This window comes from Pan paniscus, chromosome 20 (genome assembly GCF_029289425.2).
Source record: "Pan paniscus chromosome 20, NHGRI_mPanPan1-v2.0_pri, whole genome shotgun sequence".
Lineage (NCBI taxonomy): Eukaryota > Metazoa > Chordata > Mammalia > Primates > Hominidae > Pan > Pan paniscus.
Genome location: NC_073269.2, coordinates 42,621,918 through 42,642,237, shown reverse-complemented (window position 1 = coordinate 42,642,237; position 20,320 = coordinate 42,621,918). Strand labels below are relative to the sequence as shown.

At 45.3% G+C, this 20,320-nt stretch overlaps 1 protein-coding gene and 1 pseudogene across 4 annotated transcripts in view; one reads left to right on the top strand and one right to left on the bottom strand.

Annotated features, from left to right (window-relative positions):
* Positions 1-8,079: 8,079 nt before the first annotated feature.
* On the bottom strand, positions 8,080-8,735 carry LOC117977056 (uncharacterized; annotated as a pseudogene).
* ZNF566 (zinc finger protein 566) overlaps positions 8,521-20,320 on the top strand; it is a 44,702-nt gene continuing 32,902 nt past the window's right edge. For 3 of the 4 annotated variants that reach the window (XM_063600197.1, XM_063600198.1, XM_024926735.4), the window contains exon 1: positions 8,615-8,912. The gene's annotated coding sequence lies outside the window, so the exon portion shown is untranslated. Of the gene's footprint in view, positions 8,913-20,320 lie in introns of all 4 variants that reach the window. The other variant, XM_008960794.4, reaches the window with a different exon arrangement.

Here is a 20,320-nt window from a genome sequence, read left to right as displayed (position 1 = left end):
AGACTAGCGTGACCAACATGGTGAAACCCCGTCTCTACTAAAAATACAAAAATTAACCAGGCATGGTGGCACATGCCTGTAATCCCAGTTAGTCAGGAGGCTGAGGCAGGAGAATCGCTTGAACCCAGGAGGCAGAGGTTGCAGTGAGCCGAGAGTCCGTCTCAAAAAAATAAAAAATAGCCAGGCGCAGTGGCTCACGCCTGTAATCCCAGCACTTTAGGAGGCCGAGGCAGGCAGATCACAAGGTCAGGAGTTCGAGATCAGCCTGGCCAATATGGTGAAACCCCGTCTCTACTAAAAGTACAAAAATTAGCTGGGCATGGTGGCGGGCACCTGTAGTCCCAGCTACTCTGGAGGCTGAGGCAGGAGAATTACTTGAACCCGGGAGGCAGAGGATGCAGTAAGCTGAGACTGTGCCAGTGCACTCCAGCCTGGGCAACAGAGCGAGACTCTGTCTCAAAAAAGAAAAAAAAAGAAGAAAAAATAAATTAAAAAAATAAATGTTTAGACCAGGCTTGGTGGCTCATACCTGTAATCTTAGCACTTTGGGAGGCCAAGGAGGGTGGATCACCTGAGGTCAGGAGTTCAAGACCAGCCTGGCCAACATGGTGAAACCGCGTGTCTACCAAAAATACAAAAATTAGCTGGGCGTGGTGGCAGGTGCCTGTAATCCCAGCTACTTGGGAGGCTGAGGCAGGACAATTGCTTGAACCCAGGAGGCGGAGGTTGCAGTGAGCCGAAATCGTGCCACTGCGCTCCAGCCTGGGCGACAACTACAAGACTCTGTCTGAAAAAAAAAAAGATAATAATAATAATCCAAATTCAGTGTGTCATTTTAAGGTGGCTTGGGAGCGGCCCGAGGAGCGAAGGACTGAACCAGGAGCCATGCTGCACTGAACTGAGGCAGCACAGCCTCCGGGTGGGGTGGGAGGGGCGGGAGCCCTTCCGCTGTGGATGCTGACTGCCCAGGACGAGGGTTTCATCACCTTAAATGTTTTTGAACTAACGAAGCTGCATTCCCTTAAAAAGATGGACAGCTAGTGGCTCACACCTGTAATCCCAGCACTTTGGGAGGCCAAGGCAGGTGGATCACGAGTTCAGAAGATCGAGACCATCCTGTCCAACATGGTGAAACCCCGTCTCTACTAAAATACAAAAAATAGCCAGGTGTGGTGGTGTGCACCTGTAATCCCAGCTACTCAGGAGGCTGAGGCAGGACAATCGTTTGAACCCGGGAGGTGGAGATTGCAGTGAGCTGAGATCGTGCCACTGCACTCCAGCCTGGCAACAAAGAAAGAAAGAAAGAAAGAAGGAAGGAAGGAAGGAAGGAAGGAAGGAAAGAAAGAAAGAAAAAGAAAGAAAGAAAGAAAGAAAGAAAGAAAAGATGGACAGCCCATCCTGTGAACTATAGAGTTTGTGGACAGATATGTATTGGGTTCATAGTGGCGTCATGCACACACATTCCTGCGAGTTTCCGTAAGTTTTTAGAGGACTGCTTTGCCTTTTGTTTTGTTGTTGTTGTTTGTTTTGGTTTGGTTTTTGGAGACAGAGTCTCACTCTGTCACTCAGGCTGGAGTGCAGTGGCATGATCTCAGCTCACAGCAACCTCTGACTCCCAGGTTCAAGTGATTCTCCTGCCTCAGCCTCCTGAGTAGCTGCGATTACAGGAGCGCGTCACCATGCCCAGCTAATTTTTATATTTTTAGTAAAGATGGTGTTTCCCCATGTTGGCCAGGCTGGTCTCAAACTACTGACCTCAAGTGATCTGCCTGCCTCGGCCTCCCAAGTGCTGGGATTACAGGCATGAGCCACCATGCCAGGCCTGCTTTGCCTTTTGATCTGAGAGTTGCAAAGTTCCATAAAGAATGGCCCTGGTGGATAAGCACGAAATCACGAGACAGCGATTGCACAGAATTTGTGAAGCTATCCATCCCCAGATCACGAACAGCCCCCTGCACCCCCTCCTGCTGCTCGCGCCGCTGGATGGCTGTGACCGCACCGTGGAGATGCCCATCCTGAAGGACCTGGCCACTGTGGCCTTCTGTGACGCACAGTCCACGCAGGAGATCCACGAGAAAATTCTAAACAAGGGAGGACCTGGAGAAGTTCAAGGCCCTGAGAGTGATCGTGTGGATAGGCAAGTGGCTACGACAACGTGGACATCAAGGCTGCCAGCGAGCTCCGGATTACTATGTGCAACATCCCCTCCACAGCCGTGGAAGAGGCAGCCGACTCCACTGTCTGCCACATCCTCAATCTGTGCCAGAGGAACATGTGGCTGTACCAGGCACTGTGGGAAGGCACGCGGGTTCAGAGCGTGGAGCAGATTCTCGAGGTGGCCATGGGAGTGGCCCTCATTCGTGGGAGACGCTAGGCCTCATGGGCTTCGGTTGCACGAGGCAGGCGGTTGCAGTTTGAGCCAAGGCCTTTGGATTCAGCGTCGTATTTTATGACCCTACTTGTAGGACAGGATAGAGCGGTCCCAGGGCATGCAGAGGGGACCCTGATACACCCTGCAGGGTTTCCTGTATCAGAGTGACTGTGTCTCCTTGCACTGCAATCTCAATGAACATAACCACCACCTCGTCAATGACTTTACTATAAAGCAGATGAGACAGGGAACATTCCTTGTGAACGCAGCCCGTGGTGGCCTGGTGGATGAGAAAGCCTTAGCACAGGCCCTCAAGGAGGACAGGATAGGAGGGGCAGCCCTTGGCTTGCACGAATCGGAGCCCTTTAGCTTTGCTCAGGCTCCGTTGAAAGATGCACCAAATCTCATCTTCACTCCTCACACTGCCTAGGACAGCATGCAGGCGTCGCTGGAGATGAAGGAGGCAGCTGCCACCGAGATCCGCCGAGTCATCACAGGTCGCGTCCCAGAAAGCTTAAGAAACTGTGTGAACAAGGAGTTATTTGTCACATCAGTGCCTTGGTCAGCAATAGACCAGTAAGCAATTCATCCCGAGCTCAACGGTGCAACATACAGATATCCGCCAGACATCGTGGGCGTGGCTCCAGGAGGACTTCCTGCAGCCGTGGAAGGAATCATCCCTGGAGGCGTCCCAATGACTTACAACCTCCTGAGAGTGACACATCCTTCCCAAGCTCCCCCTCCCAACCAGCCCACAAAACATGGGGACAATAGACAGCACCCTAATAAGCAATAGCAGAGAATGCCCAAAGGTAATCATTCAGATACACTTGGGACCGTGAGCCAGTGAAAAATAGATGAACTAAGAGAAACAAATTATGGTCTTTTTAACTGATTCTGGACATAGGCATCACTGATGTTGCCGTGCTAAAACTACAAGAACTAGACAACTGAAGATGTCGTCTCTTATGGAAGTGCTGAAAGACTAGGATGTGATTTACTAACAACCGACTTCCGTTATTGTATGTTAAGTTTTTCATCTGTGCATCAAATCCCAAATAATAAATGGAGCTTTTTTCTTTATCGGTCCCTTGGGCACAGGAGGTCCCGAACACCCTTCTCTAGAATGCTGCATTGAGAGTTCAAACGTCGGGCCATGCGCGGTGGCTCACGCCTGTAATCCCAGCACTTGGGAGCCCGAGGTGGGTGGATCACCTGAGGTAAGGAGTTTGAGACCAGCCTGGCCAACATGGTGAAACCCCGTCTCTACTAAAAATACAAAAATTAGCTGGGTGTGGTGGCGAGCGCCTGTAATCCCAGCTACTCCGGAGGCTGAGGCAGGAGAATTGTTTGAACCCAGGAGGTGGCAGTAAGCCAAGATCGTGCCACTGCACTCTAGCCTGGGCGAAAGAGCAAGACTGTCTCAAGGAAAAAAGAAAAAGAGTTCAAACATCAAATTAAAAAATATTAAGAGGAAAGCTTCATTCTGTGACTCTAGTCCCGTGACTCTAGTCCCTTGATTCTACAGAGGCTGTTTACCTCTTTTTGCTAGTAGCAAGATCATATAACTACAAAATGCGGAGAAACTGTTTGCCTGTGGTAGATACCTGCACACATAGGATTGAAGACAGTACAGGCTCCTGTGAGACACCTCTGTCCTCTCACATCTGTTTTTTTTGTTTTGTTTTGTTTTGAGATGGAGTCTTGCTCTGTCACCCAGGCTGGAGTGCAATGGAGAGATCTGGACTCACTGCAATCTCTGCCTCCCAGGTTCAAGCGATTCTCCTGCCTCAGCCTCTGGAGTACCTAGGATTACAAGTGTACACCACCACGCCCAGCTAATTTTTGTATTTTTGGTAGAGACTGGGTTCCACCATGTTGGCCAGACTGGTCTCGAACTCCTGACCTCAGGTGATTCGCCCGCCTCTGCCTTCCAAAGTGCTGTGATTACAGGAGTGAGCCACCGCGCCCGGCCCCTCACTCACATCTGAATTGCATACTGAGTGGGCAAGTTGGTTATAAGTTCAGTAAAACCTGATGATGATGCAAAAAAAGTATTATGTTTCATAAGCTGTTTGTACTCAAATACATTTTCTCAATTTCAGATCCTTTCCTATTTTATTGAGTGGAAAGTCTTGAACTAAAAGTGTTCAGGAAGAATAATGTTGCATTTCCTTATGTCTCCTGAAACACTTTTTTTTTTTTTTTTTTTTGAGACGGAGTCTCGCTCTGTCGCCCAGGCTGGAGTGCAGTGGCACGATCTCGGCTCACTGCAGGCCCCGCCTCCCAGGTTCACGCCATTCTCCTGCCTCAGCCTCCCGAGTAGCTGGGACTACAGGCACCCGCCACCACGCCCGGCTAATTTTTTGTATTTTTAGTAGAGATGGGGTTTCACTGTGTTAGCCAGGATGGTCTCGATCTCCTGACCTCGTGATCCACCCGCCTCGGCCTCCCAAAGTGCTGGGATTACAGGCGTGAGCCACTGCACCCGGCCGTCCCGAAACACTTTTAATGGTAAGTTGTCATATTGTCTATGAAGAAACCCATTTTTTAAAGACACTAATAAATTCTTCTTTTCTTCACGTGATATTTTATACAAGAACACTTCAGACATATTAGATTTGACTGATTTTAAACAAATCCTATTAGATTTGTATCAACTAGTTACATGTTCTATTCATAGACTTTTGTGAATCATTGCCTTTTTGTTTAAAAAGATGGCCTATTTTCCAGGCACAGTGGCTCATGCCTGTAATCCCAGCACTTTGACAGACTGAGGCGGGCAGATCACCTGAGATCAGGAGTTCGAGACCAGCCTGACCAACATGGAGAAATCCTGTCTCTACTAGAAACCCAAAATTAGCCACGCGTGGTAGTGCATGCCTGTAATCCCAGCTACTTGGGAGGCTGAGGCAGAAGAATCGCTTGAACCCAGGAGATGGAGGTTGTGGTGAGCTGAGATCGCGCCATTGCACTCCAGCCTGCCTGGGCAACAAGAGCGAAACTCCAACTCAAAAAAAAAAAAAAAAAAAAAAAGATGGCCTATTTCAAGCCTTTGCATAGGTACATTCCTGTTTTTGTGACGAAAGAAAAACTTTAAAATTGCCCCAAACAGAAAAATAATGGCTATATGTTTTATTTTAACTTTTTTTTTGAGATGGAGTCTTTGCTCTGTCACCCAGGCTTGAATGCAGTGGCATGATCTCGGCTGACTGCAACCTCTGCCTCCCAAGTTCAAGTGGTTCTCCTGCCTTGGCCTCCCGAGTAGTTGGTATCACAGGTGTGTGCCACCATGCCTAGCTAATTTTTGTATTTTTAGTAGAGACGGGGTTTCACCATGTTGCCCAGGCTGGTCTCAAACTCCTGACCTCAGGTGATCCGCCCACCTCAGCCTCACAAAGTGCTGGGATTATAGGCGTGAGCCACCGTGCCTGGCCCAGTTGATAGTTTCAACTATGTAAATCATTACACTGATTCCTACTGATCATTCTCATTGCCAGCATTCCTGAACTTAAATTGGCTCGGAAATTCTCCAACCATAGTGAATCCTATTTTCTATGACCCCATAAATATTGGGCATTGTTGCGGTATGTTAGAATACGAGCCCGTGGTTGGGAAAGGCAGTATCATATATGCAGTCTTTCTACCTCTATGTGGCCACATAAGAATGACATCTGACCTGCAACATTTCCTTACCAAGAGATACGGATCCCACATGGGCTGTGCAATGTATTTGTGTTTTAAGCTAAGCGATATTACAGAAAAGTCAAAAAGCTTTTAAAAATTTGAACATTTATAAAGTAAAAAAGTTACAGCAAGCAAGGGTTAATTTATTATGGAAGAAAAACTTTAAATACATGTAGTGTTGCTTAAGTGTACAGTGTTTATAAAGTCTAGAGTGTTGTACTGTAATGTCCTAGCCTTCACATTCACTCACCTCTCATCGACTCTCCAGAGCAACTTCCAGTCCTGCAGCCTCCATTCTTGGTAAGTACCCTATACAGGTGTACCATTTTTTACTTTTTATGCTGTTTTTTTTTACCGTACCTTTTGTGTGTTTAGATATGTTTAGATACATAAATACTTACCATTGTGTTCTGTGGGCAGCAAGCCACCCAGGTGCCGAGGCAAGAGACCGAGGGCATGAGCTGTTTCAGTATAATAAAATATATAAAATAACAAGAGTTACACTAGATACAGATCACAGATATGATTATACACAAGTATCACTAATCATTAGTTTGTAGTAATTACTCTTTATTCAAATATTATAATAATCCTCACTCTACAATCATAACCTAGGAAAAACCAGGCCATACAGAGGTACGAGCTGAAGGGACATGGTGAGAAGTGAACAGAAGACAAGTGTGTGAGCCTCTGTTATGCCCGGACAGGGCCACCAGAGGGCTCCTTGGTCTAGCGGAACGTCAGCGTCTGGGAAGACGCCTGTTACCAAGCGGATTATGGTCTAGCAGTAGCGTCAGTGCCAAGGAAAAGCACCCGCTACTTAGCAGACCAGCAAAGGGAGTCTCCCTTTCCCCGGGGGAGTTTAGAGAAGACTCTACTCCACCATGTCTTGTGGAGGGCCTGACATGAGTCAGGCCCGCCTGCAGTTATCTGGAGGCCTAACCGTCTTCCTGTGATGCTGTGCTTCAGCGGTCACACTACTGGTCCGCTTTCATGTTCCATCCTGTACACCTGGCTCTGCCTTCTAGATAGCAGTAACAAAATTAGTGAAAGTACTAAAAGTCTCTGATATGCAGAAATAATGCGTAAGCTGTCTTCTCTCTCTCTCTCTCCACTTCAGCTGCCAAACAGGGAAGGGCCCCCTGTCCAGTGGACACGTGACCCACATGACCTTACCTATCATTGGAGATGGCTCACACTCCTTACCCTGCCCCCTTGTCTTGTATCCAATAAATAACAGCGCAGCCTGGCATTCGGGGCCACTATCAGTCTCTGCGTCTTGGTGGTAGTGGCTCACCCAGGCTCAGCTGTCTTTTCTTTTATCTCTTTGTCTTGTGTCTTTATTTCTACCACCTCTCTTCTCTGCACACGGGGAGAAAAACCCACAGACCTTGTAGGGCTGGTCCCTACAGTGTTCCAACTGTATTCAGTACAGTAACATGCCATATAGCTTTGTAGTTTAGGAGCAACAGGTTATACCATATAGCCTAAGTGTTCAGTCAGCTATACCATCTAGGTTTGTGTCAGTACACTCTATAATGATGAAATTATTACACAATGATGAAATTGCCCAACAACGCATTTCTCAGAATGTATCCTTTTTTTTTTTGAGACCGAGTCTCACTGTTGCCCAGGCTGGAGTGCAGTGGTGCAATCTTGGCTCACTGCAACCTCTGCCTCCTGGGTTCAAGCGATTCTCCTGCCTCAGCCTCCCGAGTAGCTGGGACTACAGGCGTGCACCACCACGCCTGGCTAATTTTTGCATTTTTAGTATAGACGGGGTTTACACCATGTTGCCCAGGCTGGTCTCGAACCCCTCAGCCTCCCAAAGTGCTGGGATTTCAGGCGTGAACCACCGCACCCGGCCAAAATATATCCTTATTATTAAACTATGCACGACTGTGTATACAATACCTTTATAGGTCAAAAGCAGTCAAATACTGGCCATGAGATACACTTAGTCCAAGTACACAAATAATTGCAGAAGGAGAAAGTGAAACTCCTCTTACTTCCTGTCCCACTCATTTATCACAAAGCATACAGAAGTCAGAATAACACCTGCCCTTTGCAATTTCAGACTCCTCTCTTTTTGCCTCTCCAAACCCGTCCCACGTTTGGCGATTCCTTTCCCTTTGACCTCCCCCCATCAGGTCGCAGGTTCCTGGTCTACACCCCTTCTGCGTCCCCAACCAGTTTTGAGTCTCACAACCTCTGGTCCCATAACCCCTCTGCACTAAGGAGCAATAAACAAAATTCACGCCCGAACAAAGAGGCCAAAACAGCAACCCAGGATGTTTGCGCCTGCGCACTCTGGGCGCACAGTAAGGCCGGCAGCCCAGCGCCGGCTTATCTGTGAGAGCAATTAAGATGACTTTCGGAGGGTCCAACCGCCTTCCCAGCTCCGAACTACATCTCCCAGAAGGCTCAGTTGTGCGATTATCTTTCCATGCAGACTTGTCCTCTTTCTGAGGCTGTCCAGCGCCTGGGGGCAGTAGGATGGGTCCGGGAACTAAGCCCATCTCAAACACGTCGGAGTGGCTTTCTTTGGGGGCCAAGGCCCGAGCCTGAGGCGGGACTCCATGAGGCCTCTGGGGCGCGAGCGGTTTGACTAGGGGGGCGATCCTTTCGGCGGGGCTGACGCAAGGCGCGGACAGGAATTCTGACGATCGGGAGCCATCTTGTCCGGCCTTGATACGTCTCTGACTACGCTTCCCAGAGGTCTCCTCCGCAAGACTGTACTTCTCGCGGTAATTCAGCTTCCAAGTCACGCGCTGGCGGGACCCTCAGGGCTTTACCAGCAACTACCCCAGTGCCGGGGAGGGTTCTGCTGCTTCGAAAGCTCGTAAGGCCTGAGGTGAGGATCCCGGGAGAGGGCGGGGCCGGGGGCCGAGCCTCGGCTTTGTGCGGCGGTGGAGGTGAGATTGAAAGTGTGCGCTTGCGTCTGTGTGGAGGTGTGTGGTGAATGATCGCGCGATTGTGACAGGCTGCTCTTGTGATGAGTGTGTTTCCAACGCTCACACCGTGTGCAGTACGGCCTCGGAGACTGTGGCTGCTGGTGTGTGTAAGAAGGAGCAGGACCACGTGCGGCATTGTGTGTGCGGCTGTGGGGAGCTTGTGTCTGGTTGAGTGTTATTGCGTTTGTCCCCGTAGTGGTGTGCGACTATATGCTGTGTGACTGTGTGCGGCAGAGTTCAGGTGGGGATACCTGCGAGTAACTGCATGTTTCTATCTGTGTGTGTGGCTGTGGTTAATGTGTGATCGTGACTGTGACCCGGTACAGGTGTGCGCCGACTGTGACAATGTGGTTGTGACTGTGACTGCCTCCTCGGTAAGTGTGCACTTGTGCTTATGTGACCGATAGAGGCCCTGCGTGTGCGACCCTGTTGCTTTGGGCGTGGATTGTCTGTAGCTGAATGTCCCCATGGTGGGAGTGTGATCAGGTTTGTGTGGCTGGGTAAGTCACACAGTGTGAGGTTTTATCACTTATGTATACTTCTCTAGGCATTATACTCCAGTTTTCCCCCGTTTTAAAACTTTATATGAATGTTGTCATACTGTCTTTGGTTTATTTTTACAATTCTGTGAATCATCCCTATTAGATAAAATCGCGGTTAATTCAATTTCTTTGCTATATTGTATTCTCCCTTCTGAAGTATACCACAATTTTTCATCCTTCTAGTAATGATGCCCTATTAGTTATTTATAGCTTTTTATTTTATAAACAACACAGCCACAAACATTCTTTCACATGGGGTACACATGCTTGAGTTTATTTACCAGCAGAATTGCCGGTTCATATATCTTCCACTTTACTAAACAGTGTCAAAATATATACCCGAGTGGCTGCACAAATTTGTACTTGAACAGCAATGTTTGAAATATCTTATTGCTCCATATCCCTACCAAAGCATAGTTCCAAGAGTTAAAAAAATTTTTGTAGGCCAGGTGTGGGGGCTCATGCGTGTAATCCCAGCACTTTGCCAGGCCAAGGTGAGAGGATCACGTGAGGCCAGGAGTTGGAGACCAGCCTGGGCAACATAGTGAGACCCTAACTCTACCATAAATACATACATACATAAAAAATTAGCCGGGCATGGTGGCTGGCACCTATAAGTCCTAGCTACTCAGGAGGTTGAGATGAGAGGATCGCTTGAGCCCAGTGCTTTGTAGCTGCAGGAAGCCATGATCATACCACTGCCCTTCAGCCTGGGCAACAGAGCAGGAGGCTGTCAATAGATACATAGAGCCTATATAAAGTATGCAAATCTTAAGTGTACAGCTGTGTAACACTCCTAGATCTATACAAAGAACTTTGCCAGGACCTGAGATGCTTCCCTCATACCACTTCTCAGTAATTTCTCCCCCACACAATCTATTCAGAATTCTATCATTAACTAGTTTTACCCATTCTTTTTTTTTTTTTTTTTTTTTGAGACAGTCTCGCTCTTGTCACCCAGGCTGGAGTGCAGTGATGCAATCTTGGCTCACTGCAACTTCCGCCTCCTGGGTTCAAACGATTCTCCTGCCTCAGCCTCCTGAGTAGCTGGGATTACAGGCACCCATCACACCCGGCTAGTTTTTGTATTTTTAGTAGAGACAGGGTTTCCCCATGTTGGCCAAGCTAGTCCTGACCTCAGGTGATCCGCCCACCTTGGCCTCCCAAAGTGCTGGGATTACAGGCATGAGCCAGTGCATCTGGCTGTCTTACACATTCTTGAACTTCATGTATATATGCAATTATACGGCATGTACTGTTTTATGCCAGGCTTCTTTTGTTATATATTATGTTTGTGAAATTCATTCATGTTGTTCAGTGTAATTGTACTTAGCTCTCACTATACTGGGGATATATTGTAGTATATTAGTCGATTACATTGTTGATGGATATTTGGGTAGCTTCCAATTTGGGGCTGTTACAAATGATGCTGCAGCTGTGAACACTCTACTGTGTTTTTGGTGAACACATGAAGGCTTTTCTCCCGGGTTAATACTTAGGAGTGGCATTGCTAGATCACAGGGTAGGCTAATGTTTAATAGATACTACCAAGCTCTCATGTGGTTGTTCCAGTTTACACTCCATCCAGCAATGTATGAGAGTTCCAGTTGCTTCATATCCTCTCCGTAATTTGGTATGGTTAGTCTTTTAACTATTTTATTGGTTGTGTGGTGCAGTTTCATCATAGGTTTTTGTTTTGTTTTGTTTTGTCTTGTTTTGTTTTTTGAGACAGAGTCTCACTCTGTCGTCCAGGCTGGAGTGTAGTGGTGTGATATCAGCTCACTGCAACCTCCGCCTCCCAGGTTCAAGTGATTCTCGTGCCTCAGCCTCCCGAGTAGCTGGGATTACAGGTGCGTGCCACCACGCCCAGCTAATTTTTGTATTTTTAGTGGAGACAGAGTTTCACCATGTGAAACTCCCGCCCGCCTCAGCCTCCCAAAATCCTGGGATTATAAGTGTGAGCCACTGCACCCAGCCTCATCATAGTTTTAATTTGTATTTCCTTGATGTGAAATGATGTTCAGCACCTTTTTGTATGTTTACTGGCCATTTGTATATCCTCTTTTTTGTGTCCATTTTCCCCTTGGTAAATTTTTTAAAAATGTTCTTTTCTTTCTTTCTTTCTTTCTTTTTTTTTTTTTTTGAGACAGAGTTTCACTCTTGCTGCCCAGGCTGGAGTGCAATGGCACAATCTCAGCTCACTGCAACCTCCACCTCCCAGGTTCAAGCATTCCTCCTGCCTCAGCCTCCCATGTAGCCGGGATTACAGGCTTGTGCCACCACGGCCAGCTAATTTTGTATTTTTAGTAGACACAGGGTTTCACCATATTGGTCAGGCTGGTCTCAAACTCCTGACCTCAGGTGATCCAACTGCCTTGTCCTCCCAAAGTGCTGGGATTACAGGTGTGAGCCACTATGCCTGGCCTAAAATTTTATTTTCATGTTGTGAACATAGTATAAGGAATTTGCAAATACTCTGCAGGTGCCCACAGTGCAATGATGAAAACCAGGAAATTTATGCTGATAGAAGACTTTTAATTAAGTTAGAGCTCTTTTTCAAATTTTGCTAAATTTTCTTACTGTTTCAGGATCCAATCCAAGGTCCTGCATTGAATTGTATTGTTTCATTAGTCTCCTTCCATCTTTGAGTGTTCTTTAATCCTTTTTATCTTTTAGGACTTAGACACTTTTGAAGAGTACTGGCCAGTTATTTTGTAAAATATCTTTTTCTTTTCTTTTCTCTTTCTCTCTCTGTCTTATTCTTTGAGACGGAGTCTCTGTCACCCAGGCTGGAGTGTAATGGCACAATCTTGGCTCACCACAACCTCCACCTCCTGGGTTCCAGCGATATTCTTGCCTCAGCCTCCCGAGCAGCTGGGACTATAGGAGCGCACCACCACGCCCAGCTAATTTTTGTATTTTTAGCAGAGACAGGGTTTCACCATATTGGCCAGGCTGGTCTCGAAATCCTGACCTCTTGATCTACCTGCCTCAGCCTCCCAAAGTGCTGGGATTACAGGCGCGAGCCACCGCGCCTGACCGCTTTTTTTTTGAGATGAAGTCTCGCTCTTGTCCCCCAGGCTGGAGTGCAATGGTGCGATCTCAGCTTACTGCAGCCTCTGCCTCCTGGGTTCAAGCGATTCTCCTGCCTCAGCCTCCCGAGTAGCTGGGATTACACACACCTGCCACCACCCCCGGCTGATTTTTGTATTTTTAGTAGAGATGGGGTTTCACCATGGTGGCCAGGCTGGTCTCGAACTCCTGACCTCAGGTGATCTGGCCGACTTGACCTCCCAAAGTAGTGGGATTACAGGCATGAGCTACCGCGCCCAGCACCGGCCACTTTTTTTTTTTTTTTTTAATAGACAAGGTCTTGCTCCGTCATCCAGGCTGGAGTGCAAATGCAGTGGCATGACCATGGCTCACTGCAGCCTCAACCTCCAGGGCTCAAGCAGTTCTTCCACCTCAGCCCCTGAGTAGCTGGGACTACAGGTGCACACCACCAGTCCTGGCTATTTTCTTTCTTTTTTTTTTTTTTGTAGAGATAGCATCTTGTTATATTGCCCAGGCTGGTCTTGGACTCCTGCTTTCAAGCCATCCTCCTGTTTTGGCCTCCCAAAATGCTGGGATTGCCACACCCAGCCTGCAGAATATCTTTCAATTTGCGTTTGCCTGATGTTTCCTTATGGTTAGATTTAGACTGGGCAGTTTTGGCAAGAAGATCACAGAAATGATGTTGAACTCTTCTCAATGTGTCATATCAGGAAATATATATATTAGTATATCTCATTATTAGCAATGTTAACTTTGAGAACTTGGTAACAGCGTTGTTTGCCAGATTTCTCCTCTGTAAAATCACTGTTTTTCCTATTTTATTGAATAAGTATCTTGTGGGGAAATAATTTGAAACTATGTAAAAATGACTGGGCGCGGTGGCTCATGCCTGTAATCCCAGCACTTTGGGAGGCCGAGGTGGGCGGATCACAAGGTCAGGAGATCAAGACCATCCTGGCTAACATGGTGAAACCCCATCTCTACTAAAAATACAAAAAATTAGCTGGGCGTGGTGGTGGGCACCTGTAGTCCCAGCTACTCGGGAGGCTCTGGCAGGAGAATGGCGTTAACCCGGGAAGTGGAGTTTGCAGTGAGCTGAGATCGCGTCCCTGCACCCCAGCCTGGGTGACAGAGCGAGACTCCATCTCAAAAAAAAAAAAGAAACTATGCCAAAATCCTATTTCTTATCATGTTTTCTCACCCATTAGTTTTAACATTCATTGATAATTTTTACCTGTAACAATTATTACTGTGATGTTTGCCTAGTGGTGATTTTCTCCTTCTATCATTTCTTAAGACTTTGATAATTTAAATTCTACTATAAGGAAGAGCTGTCTCTTCTTGCTCCTGTTAAAAGTGAACTAAATGTGGCCTGAGAAGGACTTTGTACTTCTATATTTGAGTCCTTATGGACGAACTGTAACCTAATAGGTAGACAGAATTGGAAACCTAACTTGTGTGCCTGTAACAGTGTATGTGCCTGTAACAAGCTGAGTCTTGGCTAATCCCAGCAGCAGTACTTCAACCACTCATACACTGCTGAGTGTTCAAACTGTGTTAAGTAAGGCAAACACTGTCCGGGCACAGTGGCTTGCGCCTGTAATCCCAGCGCCTTGGGAAGCCGAGGCAGGCGGATCACCTAGGTCAGGAGTTGGAGACCAGCCTGACCAACATGGTGAAACCCCATTTCTACTAAAAATACAAAAAATTAGCCAGGTGTGGTGGAGTGCACCTGTAATCCCAGCTACTCAGGAGGCTGACACAGGAGAATTGCAGTGAGCCGAGATCATGCCGTTGCACTCTAGCTTAGGCAACAAGAGCAAAACTCCGTCTCAAAAAAAAAAAAAAAAAAAAAGGGCAAACAAGAACTTGTAACCAGTTGAGCTGTTTCTCCACCTCACTTCTGATTTTTGTATGTCACTTCCCTTTTTTTTGTCTATAAATTTGTTCTGACCACGAGGCATCCCTGGAGTGTCTCTGAATCTGCCGTGATTCTGGGGGCTGCCTGATTTGCAAATCGTTCATTGCTCAATGAAACTCCTTTACATTTAATTCAGCTGAAGTTTTTCTTTTGTCCCCATTTGTTTATTCAATTATTTACCTATGGACTCATGGATATTTATTTTATTCTATTTTCTATTATTATTATTTATTTATTTTGCTGTTCAAATTTTCCCATATTTGGCCATCAGAAGCTCCTTAAGTTGGCTCTTGTGTCCTTTCAACGTGTGATCATTTTTTAAAGCTTCCCCCCGACCCCGCTTTCTGGGACATAAGATGTTCCAGGTTCATCTTGTATTTTCCCTCTTCCATCTCTGGGCTCAGCAATTTCTCCAAGCAGCATTAATTTCTTTTATTGGAGAATGAATTTATAAACCAAGATCTGGGCACTTGGTGTGCTTATTGCTACTGGCGTGTCTTTGCTCTGGTTCTGGTCAGTGGAGAGAGTGAGAAAATACACAAATGTCTACATGCACATTTATGTCTATTTATTTGTTTATATGTTAAAAACACACCAGTTTACACTCATATGTTTAATTCTATTCCAGTACCACAGGGTATTTTCTTTTCCCAAGAACTATGAACTATCTGAAATTTTACCCTAGTTGTAAGCTAGTAAGTTGGCTTGTCAGTTTCACAGATACGTTCAGAAAACATGAGACTTCTGAGTCAGAGACAAAGGATGCTTTGTTGCTCATGGCAATCTTCAGAATATCTACATTCTCATGGTACTGATTCAGTCATACACCCAGGATTATGCAAAATACACAGGTATCTGTGTGTTCCCTTGACCTTAGGAAACCTGAATTTTTTATAATGGATAGTTAGAATGCCTACCCTTTGCTGTAGAAGGAGACCGACCCTGTCTTCCAAGGCTGTTCACTGTATAAACAACTTGGTAAAATAGTGCAGAACAAAAACACTTAGTACCTCTTCTTGCAAGATACACAGAAACATGCAAGACCCATGGAGAATTGTCTCCCATCAAATTTGGTCATTTCCTTGTTACTTCATTTTCCAACAGAGAGAAACCTGCTTCTCAGAATCAATAATTAGCTCTATCCTAGAATACATGCAAATTAGTTCAGAGTTGCCAACCTGGACCTGTGTAAAAAGTATTTACTAACTACAGTAGAGAATCTCTGTGTAGCTCTTTCTCTTTAAGCTTATAGTATATAGTAAACAAACATCTTCCAAAGTTACTCAATTTAGTTCTTTTCTTTGCCACTCTTTTCAGTGTGTTTTTTTTTTCTTACATTTTTCTTACATTTAAGGATCATTTGTTGCATTTTGGGTTCCCCCACATCCTGGTTGATTGTAGCAGGCTACACTATTTTGAATGTGAAAACATTCGCAGGGGACAGTGGCTCACTCCTGTAATCCCAACACTTTGGGAGGCCGAGGCCGGCGAATCACGAGGTCAGGAGATCAAGACCATCCTGGCTAACACGGTGAAACCCCGTCTCTACTAAAAATACAAAAAATTAGCCGGGCGTGGTGGCGGGCACCTGTAGTCCCAGCTACTGGAGAGGCTGAGGCGGGAGAATGGCGTGAACCCGGGAGGCGGAGCTTGCAGTGAGCCGAGATCGCGCCACTGCACTCCAGCCTGGGCGACAGAGCGAGACTCCGTCTCAAAATAAATAAATAAAAATTAACTTAGTTCCCACAGACTCCTTGTATATATTCAACTTCATTCGTTTCTGCTTTATCCTTGCTGTGTTTCTCTTGCACAAATGAAGAGTTACCTGTATTCTTTTTACATTAAAGATAGCATTCTCTAGGCACTCTTTTGTACATTGTTTCTTTCTCTTAATGATACATTCTGGATAACACTCAGGCAGTTAAAGAGATATTCATAATTCTTTTCTAATTGTTACATAATACTGCAGCCTGTGGATTTATCATAGTTTATTGAACCACTTTCCTACATATGGATATTTAGGTCATTTACAATATTTTGTTACTAGAAACAGTGCTGCAATAACCTCGTATATATGTATTTTTCTATTGCTGGAGGAGTATCTTTAGGGTAGATTCCTAGAAGCGGTATTGCTGGGTCAAAAGGTAAGTGCTTTGTAGTTTTGTTAAGTATTGCAAAATTCCTCTCTAGAACTGTTGTACCAGTTTTTATTCCTACTAGCTATGTATGAGCATGTCTGTTTCCCTTCACAGCCCACCTAACAGAATATGTTGTCATGTTTTTTAGTTTTCACCAGTCTAATAGATGAGAAATAGTACCTCAGTGTTATTTTCTTTCTTTTTTTTTTTTTTTCCGAGACAGAGTCTTGCTCTGTTGCCGGGGCTGGAGTGCAGTGGCGCGATCTCGGCTCACTGCAACCTCCGCCTCCTGGGTTCAAGTGATTCTCCTGCCTCAGCCTCCCGAGTAGCTGGGACTACAGGCGCGTGCTGCCATGCCCAGCTAATTTTTGTATTTTTGGTAGAGATGAGGTTCCACCATGTTGGCCAGGCTGGTCCCAAATTCCTGACCTCAGGTGATCCACCAGACTCGGCCTCCCAAAGTGCTGAGATTACAGGTATGAGCCACTGTGCCCAGCCCTCATTGTTTGTTTTCTTATTTCTCTCATTATGAGTGTGTTTGAACATTTCAGAGTCTTTTTAAAGATTGCCTGTTTATGTCTTTCCCCATTTTTGTAGCAGATATTTATTTAGTGCTTTGTCTTTTATGACTAGTGCTTTTTTTTGAAACGAAGTCTCACTCTTGTTGCCCAGGCCGGAGTTCAGTGGTGTGATCTCAGCTTACTGCAACCTCTGTCTCCCGGGTTCAAGCGATTTTCCTGCCTCAGCCTCCTGAGTAGCTGGGATTACAGGCGTCTGCCACCGTGCCCGGCTAATTTTTTTTGTATTTTTAATAGAGACAGCGTTTCAACATGTTGGCCAGGCTGGTCTCGAACTCCTGACCTCAGGTGTTCCGCCCGCCTTGGTGGGCCTTGCCCTCCCAAAGTGCTGGGATTACAGGCATGAGCCACCACGCCTGGCCCCGAAGCTTTTAAACATTCACATTCACACTTAAGTCTGTGATCCCTCTTAAATTAATTCTTATGTATGGGGTAAAGGTTAATTTTTTTTTTTCCAGTTGGGTGCCTAGTTGTTCCGGCACTATTTATTGAAAAGATTGTCCTTGCCCATCTAAACTGCATGGAGGCTGGGCAAGGTGGCTCACGCCTGTAATCCCAGCACTTTGGGAGGCCGAGGGAGGCAGATCACCTGAGGTCAGGAATTTGAGACCAGCCTGGCCAACATGGTGAAACCCTGTCTCCACTAAAAATACAAAAATTAGCTGGGCGTGGTGGCAGCCACCTGTAATCCCAGCTACTCCAGAGGCTGAGGCAGGAGAATTGCTTGAACCTGGGAGGCAGAGGTTACAGTAAACCAAGATCGTGCCACTGCACTCCAGCCTGCGTGACAGAGTGAGACTCTGTCTCAAAAAAAAAAAAAAAAGAAAAAAAATTGCATGGAGTCTTTGTCATAAATCAGGTGACAGTATATACATGTGGTTATGTGGCTCTCTTTCTGGACTCTATATTCTATTTGGTTTTATTGTTTTGTCTGTACTGCTGTCTTGAAATCCGTAGTTTTAGTCCTCCTACTTTTTTTCTTTTCCAAGCTATCTTGGCTATTATAAGCTCTTCTAATTTCCGAATAAATGTTAGAATCAACTTACTAATTTTTACCTTATTCCCCCCAAAGCCTTGCTGGGGTTTTGTTTACAAATATATGTGTTCATTTTGGGGCCTGATGCAGTGGCTCACACCTGTAATCCCAGCACTTTGGGAGTCCAAGGCTGGAGGACTGCTTGAGCCCAAGAGTTTAAGACAAGCCTGGGCAACATAGTGAGACCCTGTCTCTACCAAAAAAAAAAACAAAAACAAAAACAAAAAAACAGAAAAACAACTAAAATCAAGCAAACACGCAAACAAACAAAGAAACAAAACCCCAAACATGTAGCTGGACTTGATGGCGTGCTTCTACTCCTCGCTTCTCAGGAGGCTGGGGTGGGAGAATCCCTTGAGCCCCACAGGTTGAGGCTACAGCGAGCTTTGATCGTGCCACGGCACTCCGACCTGGGTAACAAAGCAAGACCCTGATTCAAAAACAAAAACAAAAACTGTGTTCATTTTGGGAGAATTGACATCAATATTCAATCTATAGTACATATGGTATATGTCGACATTTGTTAAGATCCTTAATTTCTCTTACCAATTTGTCATTTTTAGTAACATTTTTGATAGCTTTATACCTGAGTATTTGATGTTTATTATGGAAACTGTGAATAGTATTTACATTTTAAACAATTTTCCAATTACTTGTTACTAGAAATGCAATTGATTTTTATATATTGTCCCTATATGAGACCATGTTGTTTAATTCACTTGCTAATTTTAAGAATTTATTATTTAGGATTTTCTATGTCTGCAACTTATCATCTGTGAATAATGATAGTTTTCTTTCTTTCCTACCAATCTTTATACCTTTTATTTCTTCATCGTGCCCTATTATACTGGCCAAGCCCTTTATATTACATTATTAAAAAGAAATGATGATAATGCACATTATTCTTTTTTTCCTGGATTCAGGGGGACATTTTTCAGTGTTTCAACATTAGTTATAACATTAGCTCTAGGATTTGATATTTTCCTACATACAAGCTCATACATTAGCCTGTTAGTTTCATGAATGCTGGCAGAAAACATGAGACTCCTGGATCAGAGACAAAGACTTTATTACTCATGGCACAGCAAGCAGCATAGGCATCAGTGTTCATCAGTTCCTGTTTCTCTCAGCTCCCACGGGGACAGCATGTGGGTCTACATGGATGCTATTCATGCAGTGCATGGGCATAGCCACTGAGGAACACTGAGCCTGGATAATCCATTGCTTTTATAGTCAGCAGTAAGAAACCCTGCTGTTCGTGCTCTTATCTCAACTCTCAAGGTTATCAGCTGCATAAATAACCCTGGGAAATGAGTAGTTAGAATCTTGCATTCTAGGCATACCCAGCAAGACGCCTAAGAATGTGGAGACCCATCATAACTGTCTCTCCCAACAGTAGGTATTTCTTAGATGCTACTCATCAAGTTGAGAAAGTTTTCTTTCTTATTTCGTGAGACTTTTTTTTTTTTTTTACATTAATGAGGGCTGAATTTAAAAGAGAGGAGCAGATCCCCTGATGTAAGAATTCAGCATGGGAGGCTGCCCTCTGGGGCAAAGATGAGGAGTGTTGAGAATGCAACAAGCATGGTATGGAGCTGTTGAAGTGGGAATGTTTCATGCCATCCTGCTTGGAAGGTACAGCATTTGAAGACATCCCTTTAACCAGAGGAAGGCCAGGAGGAAAGACCAGAAAGGAGGGCTTAAAATGAGGAATATAGAAGAAGGAACTCTGTTTCCAGATCTTTCTGGATTATTTTTGACTCTTTAGTATCTAGCACAATGCCTGGCTATTATATATCATAGGCTATTTGGTTGATAAAAGAATACTAAGAGCTTAATATGTAGTAGTAATAATAATAATATCAGGGTGCATTTAGGTTTTAAAGAAGAGACACTTGTATTCCTTTGGTATTCATCTGGGGAAATGCAGTGAGTGAGTGCCTATGGGTAGAGGAAGCCATTAGATAATTGATAACATGGTGCTACTTTCTGGGTGGTCAGTTTTATATGAAATAATTGATGAATTGTTTAATGATCAA